The following is a 20,604-nucleotide window of genomic DNA, read 5'->3' as shown; positions in this document are numbered from 1 at the left end:
CGTTTGCTGTCCTTGTTTCTCTGTTTGGGAGCTCCACTTCCAGAGAGCGTCCACACATCCCCTCCATCCACTCCCTCTCTCCAGGGTCTGCTTAAGAGGAATGTGCTCTCGACAGCACAACGCCTTGCTCATAAAGAGAGACCTCTAGCGGCGTCTTACCTGTCTTTGTGAGTTTATGTGGGATGTGCAGACACGTTGGTCAAGTCTGAGCTTCATTTCTAATGTGTGGCCTGTCCTCCTGCCAAGCCACAGCAGCACTGCCAACAGCCATATGTCCGTCAACCAACATCCAAAGCTCCTGTGCTTGGAAACCTTTGTAAAGTGCCTTTATTAGCCTTGGCGCATGTGTGCTACAACACAAAACATCAGATTGGAAATACTAAACACAGGAGAGAAAATGTGAGTAGTCAGGTTATCATTGCAGATTTTCAGTGAAAATACAGGTTGTGTTCTCTCCCCTTGAGCTGTTCAAATTAAGTCTAGCTAACGTAAGAGTAAGTGGAGATTTTCATATCACCAAGCTGAAACAGGTTGCTCCAGACAAGTTTTAGCATTAACTGTTATTAGATATTTACACCCAGTAACTAGCTAGTTCAGCTGTTCTGTAGCCAACTGAACTAGACTGACAAAGCTAATGTTAGCTTGCTGGTGCCATTAGCTTGCTACCTGTTTAGTTTAAAGATTAAAAGAGGTAATATGAAATATGATCAAAACTTGATTAAAGCGCTCTTTAATATAGATGTAAACTTTGAATATCTGAAATTACATTTCACAAAAACAACACAGTATACCTAAAAATACAAAATGATCTGCTAATAATATCAGACTAATAGCTAGCTAGCAGCGCCGGTTAGGTTAGCATAATCAGATATTCCTGCATGTATTTCTCCATTTATGCATGAAACTAAATAATACCTACATTTACAAAGGATTTGCTATTTAATATTTTTGAAGATATAGTTTAAGAAATTGTTCAACTAGCTAGCCGCTCCTAACTACTCTGAAAGGACAAACTTAATAATGGATTTACAAATAGCTGGTGCAACCTTGTCCAAGGGACTTATTTGAATTACAGTTTTTCCTTTTAGGTGTTTGTTTTCCGTAGATATGAACCGGACATGTTGGAACAGGGGGAAACACAAATGATGCGTACCTTGAGCAGATATTCAAGCAAAAAGAGCCACTGAAGCACACAACCGGTCTGTCACATCCACCATGATTCATTGTGCTCCTACCCCCACCCGCCATCCGAAACGTGGAGTTGTGCCCTGAAGGGGCTCGTGGAGACAAATCCAACAGCAGAAAAATACTCCCATTAGTGTGTTCACTGTTGAGTGCAAAATCTCAGCCGTGTTTGCAGCAATACTTAGAAAGCTAAAAAAAAAAAAACACACACAAATCTGCTCATCCTCACCTGTCTTAATGAAGAAAAAGGATTGAACTGACTGCCATCACAAATCCACCGCTAGAAATCTTACAAAATTCAAGCCAATCTCATTTTAGAAACTGGGTGTAGGTTTATATTAAAGAGATAAGTGACTTCAGGTAACGATAGTGTTCATAATTTAATGTAGCATTTTGAAAATTAATGTTTTTCTTACATAAGAGTCTAGAGAACGCATGATCAATAATCTTTTTCTATTCCTCTCAAATGTCAGCAAATATTGAAAAACTGGCAATCACACCAGAGCCCAAAGTTTTATCTGACCTACAGTATTGACTAATCGTTTAAGCACCACCTAATGTTAAAGGTGCCATTCGTGCTAACAAGGCAGAGGCATACTGTGCATACTGTGTCAAATGAAAAACCAATTTAATCCAACTAATTTTACTAACTATTGGTATATAACAGTGCAGACATAAACATTACCTACTTTAAAGCTGCAGTTAGCATTTTTGTATTACCAATGACTCAAGTCACAATGTGTAACGAAAAAGGAATCGCACATAATGATGAACCCATGAAGAATTATCACTCCACTCCATCTGCAGAACTTTGTAGCCTCTTTTAGGTCATTGTTTTTGTTTTCCACAAGCTTAGCTCTCATCAGTCTTGTTCCCAGCTGCGGCAGGTACTCGTTTTTAGCAGTAACCTAAAGCTGCGATAAACCCGCTGCACACCACCTGCCTAGCTCCAAACATAGAATAGACAAAGTTCTGTTTTCCTGGATTTGGTGGAGAGAAAAACAGAGCTAAAAAAAAGAGAGAGAGAAATGAATAAGGGATTTAGGATGTGAGATGTAACAACACGCAACTGCTTGTTATCTCATTTGTCATAACAAGTCAATAAAGTGATCATACTTCAGATGCTGGTCAATCTGCACCCAACTGGAAGAAAAAAAAAGATAATTTAATGCTGCTTGGATTCAGTCTTCAAACTGCAGTTTCTTTGTTTTGAAAAGCAGAGAAGCATCCTTAAAGCTTCCTCGTTAATTTAGGTCACATTTTGTGTGTGCGTTTGGTGTGTGTGTGTATATGTGTGTGTGTGGTTTTTTTTATATGTGTATGCAGCTGCAACCCAGCTAAAAAAGGTTTTAGTTTTGAGTGCTTGTCGCTGTTCAGTTCATGTCTGTCTTGTGGTTGAGAGCCACTTGAGGAGAGAGACGAGCCGCGGCGGCAGTGGAGCAGGTAATAACGGTGATGGCAGATTGAGCTTCACTGTTGTTTTGCTTCCTCAAATCATTAGATATTCCACTCAGAGACATCCAGACTTTGCTCAATGACTGTCAAGGTTGGAGCAGCGACGTAAAGGGACACCGCTGCGAGGACTATAAATACCTCCATCCTGATAACTGTTGTAGGAGTTCTGCGAAATCTCTCCCTTATTTTCCCCCCTCCTTTCTCTTCGTCATCTGCTTCTTCTCTGTTTTGTACAACTTTAACCTCCTCATCGCTCACTGTGGGATTCAAATGAAAGGAGCTCCTGAGCCATTTGGGAATGTATGAGCAAAGTGCAACATGAACATGTGTACCTGTTCTCCAAAGACAGACACGCATTTGTAGTCTCTAACCCTCAGCACCTGCTAAACAAATCTATTTAATAGCAGCTCCCAATAGAAACACAGGCAGTGACTCATTTCGTCGAGGGCCCAGGTCGGTTTCCACAAGGTCAGCTGCCGTACGTAAACCAATAGCGTCTGTGTTAGGGGACAAACATAACAGAGACATGAACGCCATCTCGTTTCCCTGCTGAGGCTCAGAGCCAGTAAGCTGCTGCTCAAGATGTATGGGAGCATTATGGCTGCACTCGGACAAAACCCAGGAGTTCTTTCTGTTTGTTTGAACAAGTGTGTATCTGTGTGTTTTTGTCTCTATTTTTGTACATTGGCGTCTCTTTCTTTCTGTTCTTGTGTGTGTGTGTGTGTGTGTGTGTTTTTTTTTTGTTTGTTTGTTTGTTTGTGTGGTAGATTCTTTGATTAATCTCTTTATTTTGGCAAAAGAAAATTCCCCGCAAACAATACTTGTGTATTCATGAGGAGGAGCTAATGCTACATAATACAAAGTAGCTGCCAGTGAGGAGGAAAAAAAGAAAAGGAAAACAAGCCAAGAACTGAACAGTCGTGTCAGTCTGGAGGAATCGAGAGAGGAGATGATACATTTACCATAAACAGGCATTTATGTGGCACTCCTTCAGCTACTGCTGCTGTGAACTGTGAAAATTAAACGAGCACATTGAATTTACTGTAGCTCTTTCAGCTTGTTCGGTGCATAAATATGTAATCACATTTTATCTTTGTTCTGCTGCTGTCAGCTTCTCCAATGGCGAACAATATATCTTAGACTGTGACTGAACATGAAAAGTCAGAGGTACGTAAAGTTGTGGCGTGGTCATTTCTGAAGTGGTGCTTCATAGATAGTTCTGCAGAAGGGAATATAGTCTCATTTAATCACTGTTATTCTATTTACAGAGATCTGAAATGTATTATTGAGGGGTTTTTTTTTAGTTGAAGAAAAAGCTTGCAAGTAGTTTAAATGAAGTCCTGGGTACAAGCTATCTCTCACAAAATACTTTAATGTACTTAATAATAAGAAGTAGTAGGAATAGTAATATGACACCCTTTTACTGCACAGAGTTGGAGGTTGTGGTGGATGGTTGGACGTACAAAGCAGAGGACCTGGACACCGGAGATCCGGGTTTCCATTAGAGTTGTGCAGATTCAGATACTAGTATCAGAAATGCCTCCGAAACTACCTAACACAACGGGTCGGGAATCGGCAAGTACGCAAGTCAATGCGCCGATCTGATAGAACATAATGTATTGATGAACTTTATAGTTTCACACCCATAAAAAGACAGTTTTCTCGGGAATCAATTCTTTTTCGCTGCTCTAAAACAGTAGCCTACACGGGACATTGTGCTGCACTGCCACTGGTAACTACTGTTATAGAGCAGTGAAGAAGAATAATTTTCTCCTCCACCTCTCATTGTGTTTGTTCTCCATCTTTTCTTTGTTTTGAATCTGGTTCTCCTCCTGTTCTTTTTATATCTCATTTTCTTTTCGAGTGAGCAGGGCCAGGAGAGTCTCTCTTTTTGTGAGAGCCTGCCTTTTTTCTTTTGACCCTTTTGAGGAGCTCATCTTTTTTGTCCGAGCACCTCTTGCAGCTGGCACTCCATCTGCCTCCCGTCTTTTTTCCAGGAGGTTACCTTGCTCCTTTAGAGCCTTGTTTTCCTCTTTGAGAGACTTTATCTCAGTGATTGCAGAGTAGAGGGCGTCTCTGATGGGCCTGTACGAGTGTGTTATGAGGAAGATGGTCAGTGTGCTGCAGCTGCACCGCACTGCTGTTATGCTCTGGGCTGTAAAATGTAGCACTAAACTACATTCGCCCAAATGCCTGAAAAATAGAAACGTACATGTTGTTCATGGCTAGAATTCAATCGCAACCTGTACACTTGTATACATTTGAATCTCCTTTCGTCTTAAGGATAGGACTCCTCAGCAGAGAGCAACATGTAACCACGGTCAAATTCATACATATCCCATGAAAAACAAACAATTCTGAGACCATAATGTAATAAAAGAGTTGGGCTTTGTAGGGCATGGGTCTTTTTCTTTTTAATTGCTATAATGCAAATATCACTTTTTTCAATTTTGAATCCATTGATTGGCGACACTGACAGCAACAGTAATCTGTTTTGGCATTTTGAGAGAAAGACAATGGCACATTTTTGCCCCAGAAACTCTACTGCAGTCATGTGAGAAGGACTGTATTCCTCAGTGTGGCTTACTGGATATGAGAAGTCGTTAAAATTGTGATCAATTGTGATTGAAATGATAAGTAGCTTCAAATATTTCATGAGGGAAAGCTTCAAAGAAGGTGTTTCATTACTGTTGTCTGTTGTGTCTCAGCCGATATTGTTGTTGTTTTTGCTGTTGTTCTCTATGTTACATAAAACGTAAAAACAGCTGAGGGGATGAAGCCACATTTTGCCCCCTTGTCGTGCCGGGTACAATCCCACAACGCAAAGTCAGCATGTTTCAATATTTAAAAGAACCAACAGCAGAACTTAAACCAAGTTGTTCCAGTTGACTCAACATTACTATGAGAATGTGCTTTTGTCGTCAGGAGCAAATATTGTAGGTGCAGCAAATTTAAATATGCTCCCAGTGTTCGGATGAATATTTTTGCAATGGATGGGAAGAGGCACGTTCAACATAAATGTTTCCTAGTTGTGTTAATTCAGTAATTCAGTGTAATTCAGTGCTTCCCAACCTTTTCCGACTCATGGCCTGTTTGAAAATCTCAAAAACGTTGGCCCTCGTCCAATCCCGTAACAATGTGGAGATCAAATAATGCCTTCTCAGAGCACTTCTTATTTTTATTATAACGATGGAACATTCAGGACTGAACTGAAACCAATTCACCTTCTGTCTCCTGACTCTCTTTCCTTTTAATTCTTCCTGATGCTAACCGGCTATCCATTTTGTTACTCCAGTTTTTGTCATGGATGATCTTTTAGCAAGCAATCAGACTGAGATCGCAAACTAGTAAATGATGTGGGCGACAACATAAAAGTTGCTATCATTGGCTTATTACAGTGATAGGTTAGAGTACAAAAGGGAAAAAAAGGAGTTTTCAAACATTTTTTATGTTTTTAAAGATTATTATTTGTTATTTTTTATAATTACATTTTTTGACCACTTGTTCTGTTTTGCAAACTATTTGTCAGCCCACTTGCAATACCTTTGTATTCCACCAGTGGGCTGCGAACCACAGGTTGGGAACCACTGCTCTCTAACCTGTGGTTCCCACAGGCTGGGGCCCACTGCACTAGTATTTGCTAACTAGTGCAAACTAGTTGTTTTAATTTGTATGCACACTTGTCTATGTGCATGCAAGTAACAAATATTTGAACATCTGTAATTTTATTTTGTACTTTGTTGTTGCATTAGTTAGCCGTGATTGCCAAACAGCCGTTTTTATTTGCACAAAAACATTCAAATTGTAACTTCAAAGTAACTTGATGAATGAGATCCTCACTGTCTTGTACCATTGGTGTGTCCCACATGTGCTTGTTTCCTCTAAAGTTAACAAGAGCATCAGTCACAGTGATCAAATCCCAGTCTGCTTGAATAACTCCCTGACTGACTGGACTGCTGAGAAGGAGGGGTTCAAGTGTGTGTGTGTGTGTGTGTGTGTGTGTGTGTGTGTGTGTGTGTGTGTGTGTGTGTGTGTGTGTGTGTGTGTGTGTGTGTCCAGATTTGTGTGCTTGTATCAAACAGAAGAGGAAACAAGCTCAAAGAGACGTGCGAGAAACCTGAATGAGGCTGGAAAAGCAACAAGGGAGAAACTAGATGGTAAATGAAGTGAGCGAGGAGGCGAGTTAGTTGGCCGCAGAGGGAAAGTAAAAAAAAAAAAAAAAAGGCGGATGTCCATTGAAGAGGTGGATGAAGGGAAAGGAAGATGCTTTTAGGAGTTAAAGGAAGAGGAAGAGCGCCAGAAATATAAACTAAACATTTGAGTATTGGTTACAGGGGACCCACAGTTAGAGGCTCATCCTTGAAGGCTCATATTCCCTCTTTATGACTCTTTCACCTGCACCCCACGGAGAGCCAAACCTGAACCTCATCTCGCATCTATGGAGGCAGCAGTTAGAGCTAAAGATTTTTGTAGGCTGTTTTTTTTTTTTAATAGAAATGATCTATTCTGAGTCACATCTCCCTGTCTGATTGCCTGTACAGTGGGAGTATGTGCTGTGCGAGAGGAAATAGTGGGCCTGCACCAAAGCCCAGGGGACTGGGGACTGTGTGTGTGTGTGTGTGTGTGTGTGTGTGTGTGTGTGTGTGTGTGTGTGAGAGAGAGAGAGAAACGATGTCTAGACGTTCAATACTATAAACGAATTTGGCCCACTGATTGGCCCAGATAAAGGTGGAAGATTAACACCAGCAGACAGCCCCGGATCAATCGGCTGTGTGGAAGACAAAGCTGGGCACAGATTTCCTCCTGAGGTACGAAATCAAGACACATTTCTCTCCTGAAAGAGATTAGAGTCTTGGTAATGTCACTGTCCCTGATGTGGATTTTTTTTATATGCCTTTATTAGACAGTTGAGAGGAGAGAGATGTGGAGTGACATTAAACAAACCCTGCCAGCCAGATGTGAACCCCTGGGGCCATCAGGTCGCACCCTGATGAGGCAGTTCTGGAAAAAAAAAACAGGTCCAGTAAGAAGATAGCTAACAGAAAGACGTTTGATTGATTGACAGGTTTTGCAACTGGTTTCTACGTGTTTGCTCCACCTCAGCTCCATCTAGCTAATCCTATTTCCCAAATTAGTTTTTTTCTGCTTCCAAATATCTGGCGTGATGGCAGCGAGCAGAGATCTGTAGACTCGACTTGCTCGAGACTTGACAGCCTTGGTTAAACCTTGTAAATTAAAAAAAATAAATAAAGCAGCAAAAGGCCTGCCAAGCTACACATCTCACATATTAAAGTTCATTGAAAGAACTTGGTTTGAGTTAAATAAAACACTCCAATACCACAACTTCAAAAGGAAGAGATTCCCATGGGTTATCATTTTAATAACCAGCACTCAGGGACCTGGACAGTGTGGCATCTTGGCCTGTATTCTCTCAAGACTTTTGACCTGACTTGGACTCAATCCAAAACACTTTGGTGATCAGTAACTTAAAGTAAGACCATGTTGCTTTTGCTTAACAGTGGCCACTGTGCAAATGACAATTATGGGATAAATCTAAATTCTAATCTACCGTTTAGCAGTTAGCTGAAATCAGAAGGGTCATAAAGTCAATGAACTGACTCAGTAATGTGAATTATATAGAGATATTTACCATAAGCTGCTGGTGCTACCGGAGCTGTAGCTGCAAAACCCCTTGAGTGTTACTGAAAATGAGCAGCAGCGCTTTTTATTGCTTAAGAGTTCAGCTTTTAATTCGTAAGAGGAGGAATGTGTTATTTCCTCTCTAGAAAGTTCCGTCGTGCAGAGACTGTGTCCATGTTTCTGTGCCGTCTAGACCTTCTCCACATTGTGCCCAACGATCCCTGCCTGTTTAATGACTGCTGTGTTGTTTACCTGCTGGTTTTGTCCCATTTGATGCAGTGCGGCCGGTTTTCTCGAATCAGTGCTTTGCTGAGGAAATCCATTGTGATGAAAAGACCCGTGAAGTTCTTACAAGCACTGTATGACCCAGTATCTGAATATTTCCATCAGCGGGGAGAGAGGCGGGGTGCAAGGAGTGAGAATGAGAGAGAAGGAAGGGGTAGAAAATAGGAAAAGAGATGAGAAAGTGAGTGAACAAGAAAGAGGAATCAGAATGAGCGTGAAAAATAGGGAGGAAGGTTATTACACCCGACTGCCTGCCCCATCCGAATCCATTTAAAGATAGTCAGTCAGATATGTGACTGATGATAGAAGGAGCGAGAGGAAAGAGGAACTGCAGGCTGAACTCCTGCATCAAAAAATCCAAACATGTTTTTGGCTCTGCTTCAGTATCTCTTGATACAGACGTCTGAGGTAAAAATTTGTCTATTCATGAGAAGTGTTGATAAACGGAGGGGAAACCTTCATTAACATGTCGCCCGAACCTTACAGCCTCCATCTCCTGTGCTGTACGCTCTGATTGCACCCAGGATGGCATCATTTAGGCCCCCCCACCCCCACCCGTTCCCGTGCAGCAGCAGCCCCTCCATCCCTCTCTGCCACTGCAAAACTGACGTGCTCTCATGCTCCTCTGCTCTTTCCTTTGCTGCCCACATCAGAGGGGGGGGGGGGTCCATCCAAATGTCAAGTAGTTTGTGCTTGCCTGAAAAATGCATGTCGAGCCTGGTCTACGCTAAATGCAGCCTTGGCATTGGTTTCGGTTTATGTCTCTTGACAACTGAATCCACTCCTCTCTAACACTCTCTGACTCACTTCTTTCTTTTTTTTTTCTTTCTTTCTTTCTTTGCTTTGCTGGTGGCAGCAGCAGCTCAGGCCCCATAAACTTCCTGTATGAACCGATCGTTGATGTAGAGGTGGTGGCATCGTAAAAGCAAGACAAAAGTGGCGATGTGAGAGGTACTCGTGTAGCATTGAAATGAAGGAGTAAGTTCTCCCAAATTTATCTGCTTTTGCACTGATAAATATTAAGAAAAGTTCAAAACTTATAATTACATTTTACTGCACTGACAGAAAGAACAATGAACCTCATTAACCAAATAACTTTTAAAAAAGACTTTTCTATAAATCCTTTGCACTGACATTTACACATGAAAACTGTTCTTCACCAAAGTTTTTTGAATCAGACTTGTTTGAATATAATTTTATTGTAGTTCTGAAACACTATTAAATGTCACTGATTAAAGAGGCTGTTAAATTGAAATTCTTTTAAACAGACATTTGAATGGAAATATCATTGATGGGCGACAAGGATCGTAACGCTGCCGCTCATATTGTATTTCTGAGTCTGCTTCAGGAGGCAGTGGAAACTACTACAGTTGGAACGATTAGCTCCAAGATTGAAAGAAGATTATTTGGCAGCAATTATTAATCAATAATTGATTAATCGTTGAGGTCATTTCTCAAACAAAAATGCCCCAGATTCTTTGGTTCCAGCTTCTCAAATGTGAGGATTTGATGATTTTCCCTTGTCATATATAATACAGTGATTTTTTTCGGCTTGTGTCTCCCATTCTTGTGAAACGTAACGCCTTGATGGGACTTTGTCAAATTTGGCACAAACACTCATTTGGACTGGAGGATGAACTGATTACATTTTGGAGGCCAAAGGCCAAAGGTCACTGTGACCTCACTGACACTCATATTTTTGGCCGTAAGTAATGAATTCATACATTAGTTATGACACAATTTAATTCAAATGTCTGTGGATAAAGTAAAGTGGTAAGCTTTTATTTTATGCCTTTGTTTGACAGGCACAGTGGAGACAGGAAACATGTGAGACAGTGGAGGAGAGACATGCAGTTAAACCAGTTAACCTGCTGCTCAGAGATTATTAGGCTCATACGGTGTGTGCCCCTAACCACTCAGCCGTTGTTTGTTTGTTCTGTGTGGAAATATTAATTGGTCTGTCTCACTATTTTCCATCATCTACAGAAAAACCGATTCATTTATTAATCAAGAAAATTATCGGGAGAACAATGATCGCAAACCTGGGTACAACCAAACGCTCAATCAAATGGCAAGTCAGTACTGATGAATAATATGTGTGTAAGTGTGCACTCTCTCTCATGTGAAGCCTTCTGACTCACTTCCTGTTTTTCCTCCGTTCTTCGTTTTGTGAGGGTTCCTGGAAAGGTTTTGGGTCAAATGAGAGACATATAGTCATAAACTTGCTGTGATTCCAATGATGAAGCAGAATTTGTCAAAAATGATGATGATTCTAATAAATTTAGCTCCCCTCTGTTCCCAAGTGGCAGGAAGACTGATGGGGATGGTCGGTCAGCAGTTTCAGGTGCAGCTTCCTCACACAGTCTTCCACACACTGACACCTTGCCATTGATGCACTCACCTGTTTTCTCAGTTCTTATTTAGCCTCCTCCTGTTGCGTATTGTTGCCATTATGTTGCTTTCACGCCTGATGTCAAAACATTTTTGTTTCACACTGTAATTTGTTCCCAGATTTTGATCCTTGAGAACAGCAGGAGCTCTTGTTGTTCGGTTGCTAAATAACACGTCAGTGTTACGGTGAAGACTGAAAATTGTTTTTTCATCCTTCTTCTTCTGCTTTTTTGATGCTGTTATTTTTGTCATAGTTCTGCTTTGATTTGTTTTAGCATTAATCAGAATATAAATTTAAGATGCAGAAGGTTATGTGAACTTATTCGAATTTTGCAATAATTGAGTTTTATTAACACTCACAAATGAGTGAAACCAACTTCAATTCTCTGTTTTGTTTTTGTTTGAACATAATTTATGATAAATGTGGCCACTGCAACTTTTCTTTTCATGTGAACTTTGATGCTTTGATCAAACGTGCTTCGGCCTCGTCTGTCACTCTGTCCTGTCTTTCTGAGGAGATTTCAGAGTTCTTTTATATAAAGCCTTGATGATGCACACGGCGTCCATGTTCATTAGACCGTCACGTAACAGTTGTGAAAACATGGCTTGTTTGATCAACACTGGAGAACCACTGAGCCGATACACACAATCTAACTGCTTCAACTTGCATGAGGGTGGGGGGAGAAAAAACTGTCAACAGAGGAGTAATTGTGATATTAGTTTAACAAGCAATTCTGGCTTTCATCCATTTTAACCTCAGGAGCTGATGGATGAAGAAGTGAAGGGCTAATGGAGAGGGAAACAGTCTATGGACACTTCATCAAAAGAAAATCTCTTTTGTCTGTGCTTTTTAAGACATTCATCAACTACAACTGAAGGTTTTGTTTGTCTGTTTACAGTCTTCCTCCGCTGTTTTTCTTTTCACACAATGCATTGTGTTATCAGAAGATGATTTAGTTACAATAAGTATATCTGCACAGCCGTGTAGTGAGTGCTGTCTTTATAAAGTTGGGTTTAGAGAGGTGTTGATTCAGCACAGCTTTAAGAACAAAGTGGTGAAACTCTTAGTCTGTAAACATAATATAGCAACATAAAGGTTGTAGATCACTCACTCATTCACAACTCCCTACCCTAGACTGTATATAAAGATGGGCGTAGCCTATGTGACGTCGCCCGTTGGTTCTGGAGAGCGGTTCCTCCGCTGTTGCTATCTTGGCAGTTCCTGACTTCACCTAACTCCCTGCTAATCCACAAAAGGGCAAAGAGGATTTTGGTGCATGCCAGTTTGTGGCAGGCACGCCCTCAATTATGTATAACTTTAAGCCTTAATAAAATTTAAACAGGTATAAAAATTCACCCCCCGTACAGTTGTCATGAATGAGAAATTAACTATAGAGACCAAAAACTCTGTTTAGGCATCAATGCGGTAACAAGTTTGTATTGTCATATATAAGCACGAGTACTTTTACTTTTGACACTTTAACTGCATTTCGCTGATATACTTTTGGTATTTGTAGGATTTTTAATGATGAACTTCTACTTGTAATGAAGTATTAATAGATTTTAGTTTTGGGACTTGGCTGCTCGTACTTCTTCCATCACTGTTTAACATCAAACCCCAACTAAACTGTCACATTAGAATCCACTCAATCGTAGAGGTACCCATAAACCTCTGGTCTATTCCTCATCAGTTCTCCATCAGATATTAGGGGGGGTGAGTGACTGGCTAATATCAGATTTGTAATAACAGTTCAATATCAAACTAAACCCTTTGAGGAAGCCATCATCAATCATCAAGCTCATCAGCCATTGAAGTAATTACATTATTCAGGTTGTGATATTTATCATAAGATTAGAGACAGCTGCATTAACCAGTCATGATGAATAGTGTTGGGTATCTCTCATAAATCAGAATTATTAATGAATTGCGGTGAAATTGCTCTAAAATTTACCTGTAATCTTAATTGTCAAAAAATGGTAAAGCGAATGAGGATTGTTGTCCTCCTAATTATTTGCTCTTTCAGCGTACACAAAGCTCGGCAGTGAGATTTACTCTCCTTTGTAAAAAACTGTAAATCAGGCCTTTTTGGGGCTTTGTAACTGGAGGAGTCTTTTTTTTTTTTTTTCTCCCGGGGTATTTTACTTTTTCAGACCAACAGCCCCAATCCTGACGATGATGAGACTGTTGCACTGGCAGCAACAGAATCAGGTTTTATCACGCTGAGGCTGTTGGGTGAATCAGTCGCCCAGCAGGTGAATTATTCAAGTGATGAGATGTAAACCTTCAGCTCTGAGACCTGGCCAAGGCTAACATTCATTTAGACCTGTCAGGGTCTATTCAGCTGTGCAGCACTCTCACAAGCTGCTCCCTGCCCTTTTTTTTTGCTGCCTTTTCCTTTCCTGGGGTATGAGCTTATTAAATAGTTTTTTTTTTTTTTTTGTCTGTATTTTATCCTTTTTTTTTCCTTCCCACCCTGATCCTTCACCTCACTTCCTGCACTCTCCTCAAGATTGTTATTCTAGAAGCTGCCAATCTTTCCCTTGTGTTTCTCACTGTAAATTGGGCTTCAAATCAAACCTGATGGATGATCAACATGCAGGAGGGAATGAGATCCTCCTACAAAGCTTGTACTCTGTTCTACCCCTAAGTTATAATTACTACTGTGTTCATAGAGCTTAAAATAAACAGCCATAGTAGATAGTGTTATACGTCTTCAGTCACATCAACATGTACTATCTCCTTGCCAAAATGACTCGAATTTTGACCATTTCCAACGACTTTTAAAAGTTTTAAATTTAGCTTAAAATAGTTCCTGACATTCCTACAGGAAGTGAAATCAAAGTGAAATCGCTTTACCTGAAGCAGACACAAGAGCAGGTGCACAAATCTGCTTGGCTTGATATTTCAGACCATCTGGTTGAGCAGCAGAAGGTCAAAAGTTTAGAAAACTCAATAATCATCATCAGGTTCTGTCTGCAGGTGCAGCGGGTGGCCAATTTCACCTAATGAAATCAATGAGTGCAGAAACTTCAAACCTCTGTAGAGCCAAACTTTTTAAAACAGTGGGGGTCTCACATTTCAGATGTTACAGTTAATCATTACCACTGTATCACAAGTAGCAAATTGACAATGTGTGGTTAAATTTTTAACTGGGAAATATGTTTTACAAGGTCTTAAAAACAGCTTTAGAGCTTCATGATATGGACATAGTGGGAATTTTCTTGGCTATGGAACATAGCAATTTCTGAATACCAGGCAAGTAACCAATAAAAGTTTATACAAAAACATTTAAAAAAAAGTTTCGAAATTGGTTAAAACTGCAGGTAACCATAGCAACATTTCTTATACTTAACACTACAACATATTGCAAACTGAATTATTACATTATTACTGAATTAAACATATTGTCTCTTTTGGTTAGAGGAGAAGGTGATTTTATATAAGCTGTCCGGATAAAGACAATAACAGACATATCGCTCTGTCTTCTCTCAGGACACATAGCATGAGCCTGTAATCACCTATTGATTTTCTTCCCCATTTTAAATTTAATTCAGATCAGAACTGTTTTGATCTCCAGAAACATGAGAGCCTGACAAACCACTCTTCCTAAATCCTCCTTAATTGCACGTAATGCACAACATTTGATGTGAATTCAAAGAAAGTGAGAACAGATGGATGATCAGTGACCTCTTTCTGAACTGTCTCAGCTCAGTCATCTTTGAACTTTTCTATTTTTAGACAGGGTTTTATCAGTGTCATCAAACACGGATCTGAGCAAAGAGCTTAAGCTGGGACGGAGGAATAGCAGCTTAGATGTATGTCGCTCTATCTGTGACTTTTTTACTTTGTTGAAGGAATAGACCAATTTTTTATTAAATTAACAGACCCCTAATCATCCATTTGTCCGTAGTAGATACTAATTAATGTCTAGTAAGAGTAGGCAAGTATAACAGTGACAACATGAAATTTATACATCACACAGAACAAAGCACAGACTGTCACATCAGAGGCCGGGGTCCCATCTGTGGTTGTAGGAGCTATATGTATGCTAGTGCTACTTAGCTAACATTAGCATCAACAGCTGTTTACTTACCAGTCTAGAAGAAACATTGTGAGTTCAGCATCAAACTTCATTCATTTACTCACCAACAGCTGTCTCCAGTGGTGGAAGGCAACACCAGTGTTGTCTCTTGTCTATCTATCACGTCTTTTCTTCTACTGAAGTTAGCATGCTACCCAGCTAGCCTCATCACTTTCCAGCAGCAGCCTCCAATCTGCCCTGACGACAAAACACTGCTCAGAGAGTGTATTATAACCTCTTGTTTTATAAAGACAATGATGGCAAAGCTCTCGTCAAGTGACAATCACCACCACCTTTCAGCGAGAAATGACTACGGTGGCAGAGAAAAACATACAAATAGCCCCTTTGAGTTTAGGCAACAAAGCGCTTTGGTTAAGGTCAGGGAAAGATGTTTTTTTTTTAGTTAAATAAAAACATTGCGTCTGAATTCACTTATTCAAGTGAACCAGACCACAAACTTTTCTTCACCTTAATTACAGCGCTGTGAGCATCTAAACATAACCATAATAAAGTTTAATAGAGCTGTAGTCACTACAAGTACATACACCACAGATATTCTAGTGGGAAACAAATACACGGTGAATATTTTACTGATATGTTCAGTATCAATATTTGTGACTTGCCAAATACATAAATTAACATCATATCCTCATTATGTTAATAGAAAATTTTACCTGGTTGCAATTATGTTTCCTACAGAACCTATTTGCATTTGCAATTTAGCTGTATATAAACATAATTTCTAGGAGACCATGTTGATCAAAGTGTATTTGCAGGTCTTGTGGAGTACTATTGCATTTGTGAAAAAAGTAGCAGACCTCTGTAGTCTGCTCTTCATCTCTGCTTGGTGCCAGCAGCTCAAGGCTACATTAGCCGGCTTTTTCTCTGTTTCTGCTGTATCCATTTTGATCCAGTTTTTTAACTCTCTATCATGAGGTCAACAGTGTTATGGAGTGGAATGCTAAATGTGTGGAGTACCCGGTGCACCTTCAGGCAGTTTCTGTCAGAAATTGGTCAGATTTGCCTAAAAACTCATTATTCTGTGAACTTCAGTGACCTCCTCAGTCACCAGGTCTGAATCCAGCAGAACACCCTTTGGGCTGTGGTAGAACGGGAGATTGGCAGCATGAATGTGCGGCTGACAAGTCTGCACAAATGATGTGATGCAGAATCTCAAAGGAACACTTTCAATACTTTGCAGAAACCACGGCTTGAAGATTTGAGGCTGTTTTGAGAGCAAAAGGAGGAGCTACCCTGTATTAGTGCGGTTTTCCTTAATACTGCTCAGTGGGTGTAATTTTCAATACACCTGAATCCTTGTGGTTCAGCAGGAACTGCGATTACTAGAAGTCATGAATAGAACGAGTGCTCTCATTATACAGCAACTGCGCTATTGTGAGTATGAAAAGCATGGTGTCCTTCAAATTTTCATACTCCTTCATTTTATTATTCAGTGCACTCCTCTCTCACTGAGTCTCACTTTTACAAGTTTCCCCGTGCGTGTGTGTGTGTGTGTGTGTGTGTGTGTGTGTGTGTGTGTGTGTGTGTGTGTGTGTGTGTGTGTGTTTTTCATCCTTTACATCTTCCCCCCGTCTTCTCCCGGACATAACTCCTAAAGGGATTGTGGGAAGTTGAGATTGATCTACGGCGCTCGCTGTGTGGTCAGCCCCATAGGAGATGTTTGTGTAATGGCTTCTATACGAACGCTGTCAAAGCAGATGACGATCCGGCAGCTCTAGGCAGCCAGTGTGAATACTGTGTCGACAAGCCCCAGCAGGAAACGCTAAGCTCCCCCTTTTAACCCCTGCCGCTTTGTCACTTCCATTGGCTCTTCTCATTAATTCAACATGACTGTGTGTTTTTCCTATGGTGAATCTTCAGCTTCAAGTGGCCAAAGGATGTACTTCTTGATTTGAACATGGATGTAACCCATGAAAAATGAATATGAGGGTATTTAAGCCATGGCTTATGTATGAGTGCTATGTTTGCAACTGATTCTATGAATGATTTAAACGTAAAGTTAGAGTTTATCAGTAGCCGCCCTCTTCTCACAAACATGTTTTTTTTCTCCTCTCTCCTTTGACCTCAATATTTTTGCTTCCTTTTTTAACGCAGATGGTGTGTTTACTCTCTTTCTCTTTCCCCTCACATCCCATGTTCAGATTCACAAATCTCCAATGCCCAGCTGCTCGCTCACTGTGCTGAATCATTTTCTGCTGTGAAAAGGGCAAAAGCAAGACATGAAAACACTTATTGCGACCAATGTTTTTCCCCCCGTCATCCTCTTATCTCCTCTGTTTCTCATCCGCTATGCATCTGTCTCTAAGCCCCCCCACCCCAATATTTATTTTCTTCATCTTGGTTCCTTCATCCTGTTTTCTTTCCTTTTCCTGTCTATTCGAGGTCGATGGTAATATGCCAGTGAAGTCTCGCCTTGGCCCCGTCCGTCACTCCACATCAAAGCTTCGCTTGTTCTCCAGCTCCCTTTTCTTCATGGTCTATTACTCTACCCTCTCTTGTTGACAGAGAGATGCTGTTCAGTGTGTGTGTGTGTGTGTGTGTGTGTGTGTGTGTGCGCATACATAGTTAAAGGGACTTCTCTGTCTTCATTTGCATCCCCTGAAGGACTGGTCTCCCAGACTTGACGAGATGTTTCACTTCCATAGCCGACAGTGGACTTTGCCTCGCAGCGTGCGAGACAAAAGGCAAAATGGCAATCAGTCAAAATTGCTTTTCAAGGCAACGGCTGCTTTCAGAGAAGCAAGTTGCTCATTTGGTTGAGAGTCAGAGAGAAGAATGTGCACTTGTGTAGTCAGTGGGCTCTGAGGCTTTCATTAGCTTTCCCTCAGCTCATTCAGTCCAAACGAAAATGAAAGCAAAAAGCAATGTGTGGTGGAGAAGACGCAGCCCGGGTAAAACCAGGCTGAGCAGCGCTTGTGCTGTGTTGACGTCGTCCTCCCAGCATAATTCATGCTTAGTGAAATCTAGGACATAATCTTCCGCTCTTTTCAGCCTCAGCAAGTCCAGAGAGCGTCGCATTTACAGCGTTACCAAGCAGGAGTTACAACAATGTCCAAGTCAGGAGAGAACATCACCTCTGTAGTCTTGTCTCAGCACTTTTTCATTGCAGAAATAAATCTTCAAAGTGTTTTTTTGTTCCATGTCCAAAACTAAGCTAGATGTGACACACACACTGCACTCGCTGCAAATCCTGGAATGAGTTAGATGACTCCAGTAGATGATCAAAAAAAAAAAATGAACCTACACAAGAAAACGTGTGAAGTATTCGTGGCTGTTTTTGTGACATTGCATGCAGCTTTACAACAAGCTGGTAATTTCCTCACCTTGAAAAACACATTGACAGTTCAATTCAATTCACACGGCGTATGAAGCAAGATTCGGAGGGAAGCCACAATGAATTATGCATGGAAAATATGATGACTGGCTTTTCAATATCTCCACAAATTTTACATTCAACTTGAGGTGCCACATTATTTGTCTCTGGTAATATATCAGTGGTATATTTATCCATATTTACACCCTGTTCCTCTGCATTATCCTAAGAGATAATGTGTAAAAGATTGAGATGAAAAAATTCATCTCAATCTTCACCACACCTTCTCTTTTTGTTTCTAGTTCTCCCTACCTTTTGATTTGGGGTCTGCCAATATGAATAAAAATAAAGGGATATGTCCTAGATGACAAACCCAAGCGCTCTGCTCTGTTTCCATCTTGTGAACTACAATATTTCAAAACGCACAATACTGCTGGAAAATACTGTCAATATTGTCTCCGTCTCTAATTAAGGCTTTGCATGATATTTAATATCGAAATATCACGATATTCTATAATATTGAATATCGCGATATCTCGTGTCATATGCAATATTTTTCATAATATCGATTTTATTAAAAAAATAATTAAATAAAACTATAAACTGCTGTTTAGTGGCAGCATCACTTATTCCTCAAACATAATATAGTTATGTATTATTAAAGGAAACAAAAACCACTGAAACATAAATACAACAATATAATTATATTATAACTCTCCCCAACCCTGGCAAAAAAAACAAAACAAAACAAAAAACCCCACAACAATATTGTAAATATAATAAATGCATTTTATTTGAAAAAAATAGCGATATTTCAGCTGGACTGTATTCAGATATAAAATTTTGGATACCGCCCAAACACAAGGTTCAGTTGCTGAGGTTTTTCCTCCTCCAACAAATGGAAAGTGGAATTTGTTGTTTCTTATCACTGAAACATTACCAACCCCCCCCCCCCCCCCCCCAGTACTTGATCATGTGATGACACCTGAGTCTTACGATGTGTGCATTGAACATCACTGTCAATGTGCATTTTAAGGTCAGGAACTTACCAGCTTGTTGTAGAACTGAATGGAAAGCTGTAAAGAAAGAGGTGGGATTATTTTGTGCACATTTCTTGAGTATCATCAAAAGGTCCATGAAAAGTACCTTGATTTTAGAACCATATCATTATGATTTACCATATAATGATATAGTGTAAATTGATATTTGAAAAAAATATTCTTTTTTATTAGAGTGATATTGATTTGAGATTTCCTAGCCTCAATGCAGCATAATGTAACTGCTGGGTGTGTCCACAAAAACAACAGACAACTGTGACACTAAGTGCAACAGCTTTAAAACTTTAAAACTAGATTTAATTACTTTTCAGTTCATCTTTGTGCCACTTTGGTTTAAAACCTCTTTATTCATACCGGTGGCAGGTTGGGGTTTATGCTACACCCGTAACTGTATGAAATTGCCCCTCACTGACAGATGAAGCCAAATAACAGATAATGATGATCCATCTGTCAGACCTCAGACTTTAGCCCCCACTGAGGTAATGACCACTCTGTATTACAACCTAGAGGGCTATAATAAGGTTAACCACCACGCCTTAGAAAACAACCCCAGATGCCATTGTCCCCTGTAGTCTGCCGACTGAAGCTAATTGGCTAATATGGATCTATTTGCCTCCAGGGCCCGTTTCTCTCTTTTAGCATCTAATGTCACGGATCTCTCTTCGTCCCCCCTCTGTCTGGATAGTTTGACCCATGTGGGCTGAATGGGGACAGCGCTCCATAATGGCTACTCACCGGAGCATCAAAGATGGCCCATCAAGACATTTAAGGTGGTTCGTCGTTTGTGACGGGTCACAAATAGCCGAAGCACATCACCTGTCTCCCTCCCCACTCTCTCTCTCTCTCGCCGCTAATGCTGCATCAGTCATCCAGATGTTCTGCCCAGAGGTCGCCAAGCCTGCTGTGACTTTGAGCAAAACTTCACCTGCATTCGATGGCGACTCCACCTGTGTGTCATTCTAAGAGTTGGGAGGGGAGTGGGTGTCATACTTCTCAGAACAGAGGCACACTGCAGAATGACATGCTGGCCCCTCAGCCCCTGGAGTGCTTTTGCATAATTTGCTCTTTTCTTTGAAAGCAGATACTCATCAAAGAGAGGCAGATAATGAACGATGGCCTCGTCAACCAGAAAAGCCCAAAAAGCCCTCACTTCTCTTTGATTCTGATTTCTTAT

The 20,604-nt window shown here is 40.5% G+C and overlaps 1 protein-coding gene across 8 annotated transcripts in view; it reads left to right on the top strand.

The window, feature by feature from the left end:
• magi2a (membrane associated guanylate kinase, WW and PDZ domain containing 2a) overlaps positions 1-20,604 on the top strand; it is a 218,581-nt gene that overhangs the window by 92,511 nt on the left and 105,466 nt on the right. The gene's annotated exons all lie outside the window — the stretch shown is intronic.

This window comes from Seriola aureovittata, chromosome 22, assembly GCF_021018895.1.
Source record: "Seriola aureovittata isolate HTS-2021-v1 ecotype China chromosome 22, ASM2101889v1, whole genome shotgun sequence".
Classification (NCBI taxonomy): domain Eukaryota; kingdom Metazoa; phylum Chordata; class Actinopteri; order Carangiformes; family Carangidae; genus Seriola; species Seriola aureovittata.
The sequence above is the reverse complement of the archived record's forward strand: the minus strand, read 5'-3'. Positions and strand labels throughout refer to the sequence as shown.